Raw genomic sequence first — 7,297 nt, 5'->3', positions numbered from 1 at the left:
TTTTGAAATATTATTTGTACCTTTTGTGTGTTTGCATCTATTATATTTTATTATTCGACATTTTCCGGTAATTTAAATGAAATGTTTTATTGTTCATATAACAGTGACTTGTGAATTATTCTGTTAATCCGCATCATCTTCTGTGTTGCTTGTCCAGAGTAAAAACAACACTATGTATTCACAATTCAAGTTTCAGTGACACGTCACATAACGTCACAGTTAAAGTGTTTGAACCAATGATATTTGCATTGGAGGATCATGGGAATATCTTTTGGGTTATTGAAAACAAAGATGACTATTGTCAGAGCTATTGGTTGGTCAAAATTAACACCATAAAGCAGGGGTCACCAACATGGTACCCGCGGGCACCAGGTCGGACGCAAGGACCACATGAGTCGCCTGCGGGCCTTTTTAAAAAATTGCTGTTTCCTACCATGTTCAATCATTGTTGATAATTATTGTGAGAAATCATTAAGATGATCAGTGTCTTCACATAGATCAGGGGTGTTAAACTCAGGCCCGCGGGACAAATCCAACCCGCCGTACAATTATATCCCGCCCGCAAGATGATTTTATATAGAGCTATTATTATTATTATGAATGGCCTGGCGATATGTAGCTCTGATAACACAAACTACAGATCCCATAATGCAGCGCTTCTGCTCCCTTACAGAACGCTAGACCACCTGGGAACATTCCAGCGTCAATCAAGTCGAGCTTCTGTTGATGTATTTAACTCTATTGTAAAGTTACAATAGTTTCATTTCTCCTCAAGATACTCCACAGCATCCTGTTCTTAGGTCACATCCATCCAGAATTGTACGAACCAGAGAAGATCTTTGAAGATAGCGAGATTTTAAGGCGTACTATGGAAGCTTTCCCAGGGCCATTCAAATGCTACAAAACCTATGTTCCTCTCAAAACACCTTTCTCCTACTTCCTGGAACTGGTCAGTGAAACAGAATCAGTTAGAATAATAAAATGACTTTTATTTCCCTCGATATCTCACTGATGTCTTTTCCCTCAGACCACAACATTGTACGGCTCAACCGATGCAGCTGCAGTGGTGCATAAGCAGATAATTGTCACAAATCAGGTGGTCAATATCCTCTGAGTCCCACCATCATGTGCATCTTGGAGAGTGGCAGGTGTGGATACTACGGAGTGCCTCTGTCCTGTGGAAGTCACATCGCCAACAAGATCATGACTGCTGTTTCCTGTCTGCATGTCTGCCATCTCAAAGTGGCCTCTGTTGTGATGTCAGTGTTTCCAGATGATTCAAGAGATCCAGAACGTTTACAACTTCCGAGTGGTGTTAGCTGTAGAGCGTACGAATTGAAGAACCTGAGCGAGGTGAAACCACCACCATGTTTCACCTGCAATCAGCTGTTTTGTCTACCTGAACACACAAAAAATAAAAATACTCCTGGTAACTGTGCTGAGACTGAAGCCATAAGTAAATACTTGATTGCTACAAATAATATGGCCACAGTTTCCAACAGCCACCAGTTAAAACATTTAGTACAAACAATGACAGATTACTTTGATGGATTGATGACAGGATGAATGGAAAAAAGATCTGAGGAAAACAGAAGTCGCTACAGCATCAAACAAGTTTATGATGATGATACTATAAAAGCATTCAGTATAAATTCACAGTGATCAGTGTTCTAGTTGTTTGAGAGAACCTACAGTGTTGCTGGGATGTCCTCTTCAGGAATCCCTGAGAGTAGTTTGTCTTTTGGCACATGTTTGGCCAGTGCCATTCCAAACCCCTTGGCAAGATCTTCCACCTCTCCCTCTGTTAAAGTGCTGAATATTGTCACCTTTGTCTTTGCCTTTCTAGGCTGCTGAAGCACATTGAGTGGAACATCTTTTTTGCCAACCTATGTATAAACAAGTACAGTGTCACAGATGCAAAGCACATGAACAGGGTTTTCTAAATAACAGTATTCTGTGAATAGCCATGTGGGGCAGTGTGGCAAACTGTGTATGATTTGCTATCTGTACTAATCCAAGATCATGCACCTTTTAATTTTTCACTACCTATTATAAATACTTTTGCATTTTATATGTTTATATGTATATGTTTTCTCCTTTGACCCTCCTCCTCAACTCATCATCTACCTGGTAGGTCTTTCCTTGTGCTGTTAGCTTTCTAAAACTTTGTACACTTTCTTTTCTTTTTCCTGCACTCCCTCGTCGTCCCTATTTCTTTCTCCATTGTGCTTATGCTTCTCTTCCTCCTTGTCTTTCTCTGACTCTCCCTAACTGCAACAGGCCATAGGTTTTCCTATGGCCTCCAACATGGATATAACGGTGTCCTCTGTTCCAAAATAAGTCAGAACCCATGTCAACATTACAGCTTAACAAAGTGGGAAGCTGAACAATAAACTAAACTCAGGCACTGCTTTGACATTATCTGAACATTATTGCAGCATGCTGAACTAGATAAATGTTCATATTAAATCAGAACGCATGTAAGAATTTGAAAAATGACCCTGTTGTAGTGCAGACCCTTCAGAAGATCCAGTGGGCTTGACTAAAAGGTCTGGGTCAGCTAAGTTCAACACAAGACATAAATGTAAGAGATGACCTAAATGATGAAACGTCATCATGACTAGTGCATTGATTAAACCAATCAATAACAAAACAGTAACCTGAACGTGGTGCGGATTCTGATGCAGGCAAAGTCATTTGGGCCAATTGGTTGCTGTCATCTGATACATAAAATTCATGTTATATTGAAAGTCATGAACAAAATTTTGAACCATGTATACCCTCATTGTATGTGGACTGATAAAAAGACAAAGAAGAATGCTTATGGTGATGAGTCAATTCAAATCAAATGTATTACCTTGACATATGTAACACATGGGTGTGGCTGCACACTCTACATGCAGCACTGCCCCACAGGTACATGCCGTCTGTTCATACAGAGAAATCACATGTACAATAGGGACCTGAACCACATATACACAAGCCAGGTCCTTGTCTATATATATTTGTTTTTATTGTGTGTAATTCTGTCTTGGTCATGCCTGTTGGTGTATGATCTGATATGATCTGTATATGCTTTTTGTGCATGTATTCATATGCATATAACCGCACTTACTTTCTTTTTTCCTGAAACATTTTTGGCACAAATTCCACATTTTTTGGTTCGATCTGTAAATACACATGTAAATTATTTCTTTATATTTTCTTTTGCATAATTAAGGGAAATCTTCAAATTTAGCAACACTTTCCCAGTTTCTGGTTTTATGGATTGATTCCATTTAATGAATGAAAAACACTGACAGGTTTTTAATATAATATAATCCTTTTCAGCCAGTGGAAAAAGCTCTGGAAAACACTTCATAGTGCACCTTGCACTTAGGTTTATAGAATTTTATTTTTTTTCAACAGTGGCCTGTTACTTTACTTTTCTGTATAACAACCGGGGATCTGATTATCCAGTCAGTATCCTTCAACAACACTTTTGATGAGCAAAGATATGCCAAGGGTCCAAATTTCAAAACTTTTATAGATAATGATATTCATTTAAAACATTTCAATCAATTAGGCACATACCTGTGGTTTGAAATGAAAGTGAGGCCAGGCGGATTCTCTGTTGTATTACAGGACACTGGAACGAGGTAATGAAGCCACCAGCCTTCATAAATTCAGTGGCAAAATTAATGGAAGACAAAAGTATTAAAATAATACAAGCATGATACAGCAATAGATATGTCACTAAATACAAACTGCACACAGTGTGAATTGTGAATGGGACGTATTTGGTTAGAAATTGGGTCAGATGGATAAAGACTACATTATGTAATAGGGTTCTACTAGCAGGTACTACCATTACACATAAATTGACACATAAAGTAGACCTTTATCCCTTTAGACCACTGATATCACAATTGTAAACAAATCAATTAATACTTACCACTAGTGTTGAGCAATTGCTTGGCGTTGCCACTCCGTCTCTCCAAGTGAGTTAAAATAGGTGATGCACCTTCTGTCAACATTGCAATGCTATAACAGAAATGTCTGAAGTTATAATAACCATAAGACAATTATTGCAATACCATTCAATATATAAAAAAATAGCAAAACATGAGCATATCCAGCTAAATTCAATTCGACCAAAAATTTATAATGAAAAATTCCAAAGTCAGCAACACCAGAGCTCCAAAAATATGAAAAATTACTCTGCTTCATATTTGATGTGACGTTTCAAGCACACAAGCTGTGTGCTTGAAACGTCACATCAAATATGAAGCTATGAGGGTTTTTTTTCATATTTTTGGAGCTCTGGTGTTGCCGACAATGGACTTTATTTTTAATACCATTCAACAACCGTAACTAAACACATGGGATCCTGACAATTAGGGTCTCGCTAGTTAAACATTTTTAAGCAGGTGTGAGCTGCTTGGAGCAAAACTCTGCAGAACAGTGGCCCTCCTAGACCAAGTTTAAAGACCCTTGCCTTAAAGTTTGAAGTCGCTAAACTGCGTACCTTTTTATTACTAGGAACATTTAAGAAAAGAATAGGATTCATGTGTCATAGCTTATAATAATGCTTATAATTAGCTTATAATAATGTTAAATATTTTATTCATAATTTGACGCTGTAATAATCTTTCTTCTTTTTGTGCATTTTACTTTGAAAGTTTAGAAATGTGTTGGGCTTAAATAAACAAATTTTGTTGCACATTACATATGGATTCAAATGAGCGATCCTTAAGAGGGTAATATGTAAAGGTTTTAGACAAGAATAAAATAGAATCTGCATACGAACATGTTTTATCCTTAAAAAGGTTTGACTCACAAAAAAGGTCCAGTGATTAGCATTCTCCAGATACACACCAAAAACCTCTTTTGCCCTTTCCAAAACATTATTCTGTAGATTCAAAGAAACAACAGAAAAATACTAGCATATGACAATCAAATGCTTTAATTAAGCTCGCTGATGTTGAAGAGCTATTCAATAATATAGTTCCTAAAAAAAATCACTGACATACCTTAAGAAAGTAGATGCTCTTTGCCCTTTTAGAGTCATCCAGTATTTTTGTGAGCACCTGACAATTGATGTGCACAACAAGTGGGCGCACCTGGTTTAGAGTAGATCAACAAAATATTGTTTTCCATTTCAATAGAGTTAAAGAAATACTGTAAGTATGTGTGACTGCACTAAATATTACATTATTTTCTGTATCATTAATTAATATTTTATTATAAATTGTTATCATATTTAATGTGTACACTTCAAGATATTGCTGATAAAATTACACTTAACTTACTAAGGATATCGCATATGGAATTCATGACCTGAATGTTTCAAGGACAAATGTGACATTTAAAAAATTTAAAATCAATGAAATGTTGTTGTGAAAAGTTTATCAACAGCCATTTTTCATTTTCCTTAATGTTGTTGAAACCTGGTCAGCATATAAATGTTGTAAAAATATTTGGGAAAACATCCAGAACATGTTTGAAGGCTAAATTGTAGAACAGGGGGCTCAAACTCAAATTGTCTGGGGGCCATTGTTGTGACTGACATTTTAAGGAAGGGCCAAAAGAACAAAACAAAAGAAAACCTTAATTGCTGAGATGTTGACTTTTATTTGTTTTAAATTCCATTACCAAGTTATACTTTACAAAAATGTAGAAAGTGTCTGTGCATTATTTTATTATAATTTTTTTCATTTTCAACAGATACCTACTTTATTTTCACTTAAGTAACTTGAGTGATGAACCAATGAAATTCCTGAATACATTTGCAAACTTTTCTCTTTCTTGCCAGACGTTTTTTTTTTTTTACACTTTTAACATTTATTCATTCATTTTCTATTGAACCATTTTTGTTCTAAAGAAAGTTCAAATGAAACAGAATAATAAATAATGTAATATTTACTACCCTACAAAGGCAAAGTGCAGTGCCTACACAAACACTGAAACTGTAAAGTTTTTACACCACATTTTAAACAATTTTTTATTTTATTTCTGTTGCATGTTGAAAAAACAAAGGGACAAAGGCAGTTTGAGACAACTGTTCTAGATGTAGGCCATAGTGGCTTGTTTTGGTGGTAGGACAAGTACACAGGAAATAAGTCACAGAAAATAAGCGTAAGAATTTTCATGGCTCACTATAAAGATAACCATTTACCTCATCAGAAACCTGGTTGTCGGTCATGAAGGTGTTCAAACTGTTCACTTGAATGTCATATGGGCCCACACTTCCTAATGTGTATGTTGGGCGCTTGTTTTGGAGACACCTTAATGGATGATCTATGTAGGTGAATAATAATGAAAAAAAATGACACATTTGGCAACCATGTTGGTTTTCATGAACAATATAAATGGAAAATGCAGATCTGATATCATTGCAAAGATATATTTATTACAACATGGTGTGAAATAAGTTATTTCTTATGTAGCTTATGTGGAAGCAACCCGTCCCCCCAACCATGAGCAAGGTATACACTGTGGAAATAAAAATTGTTCAATTACAATACGTAAATGAAACAAAATCATACCTTCCATTGTGTGCTCTTGGTCACTTGGTGCCCTTTAAATACAGAAGTAACAGAGTTAACAGAGATGTTACAATGTACTGCACAAGAGTTGGAAAACATTTAAGTCTTGCAGATTACTGACATTCTTTATATGAAATTAGATTGATAGACGATAAAATATATCATTATAAAAATGACAGCTGTAAGCACATAATATATATGACTGAATGTATTTAGAAAGCAGAGCTTTTTCTTGTTCATTAATCACATTGCCATTTTGTTAAAATCAACACATTTAAAAGAACAGATCCCTTAGTAATTACATTTGAACAGCATTCAAAAATCAGATTTTGATTTAGGTGATGACTTGAGGTCATCATATTCATATGCAACAGAATAAATCAGTGATGACTTGAGGTCATCTTATTCATATGTAACATAATAAATGATCTGTTTTAATCGGTTCTACCTGGATCTCACAGCGGATCACAGTAGGGTCTCAGATTCTGTCTGATGGTGGTCAGAGCTGAATGATCTGTGCGGTGCTCAAACTATCGCTGCTTTGTTCCGCTTTTTGTTTGTCTTTAAATGCAACTATTTAATCGCATCTCTTTGAAAGCTATCAGCAGTCGTTATTAGACTGTTTTAACTGGCACTAGAAAGTTAACGGTAACCTACATCAGTGAAAGGATAACACGGTTAACTTGACAATTCAAACTAATATTACAATTTCAGCTGTAAAGTCCCTACAGATCTAAAAAGAAATATGAAGCTTACTATCATTAATATAT

The 7,297-nt window shown here is 35.7% G+C and overlaps 1 long non-coding RNA gene across 1 annotated transcript; it reads right to left on the bottom strand.

Moving 5' to 3' along the window:
* Positions 1 to 881: 881 nt before the first annotated feature.
* On the bottom strand, positions 882 to 4,023 carry LOC124376934. The gene is made up of 5 exons (XR_006924019.1): positions 3,935 to 4,023; positions 3,574 to 3,655; positions 3,116 to 3,168; positions 1,693 to 1,886; positions 882 to 1,399 (listed from the first exon to the last, which is right to left on the bottom strand). It is a non-coding gene; the product is annotated as an uncharacterized LOC124376934 (long non-coding RNA).
* Between the last annotated feature and the right edge of the window lie 3,274 nt (positions 4,024 to 7,297).

Source organism: Silurus meridionalis, chromosome 23 (genome assembly GCF_014805685.1).
Source record: "Silurus meridionalis isolate SWU-2019-XX chromosome 23, ASM1480568v1, whole genome shotgun sequence".
Classification (NCBI taxonomy): Eukaryota; Metazoa; Chordata; class Actinopteri; order Siluriformes; family Siluridae; genus Silurus; species Silurus meridionalis.
The sequence above is the reverse complement of the archived record's forward strand: the minus strand, read 5'-3'. Positions and strand labels throughout refer to the sequence as shown.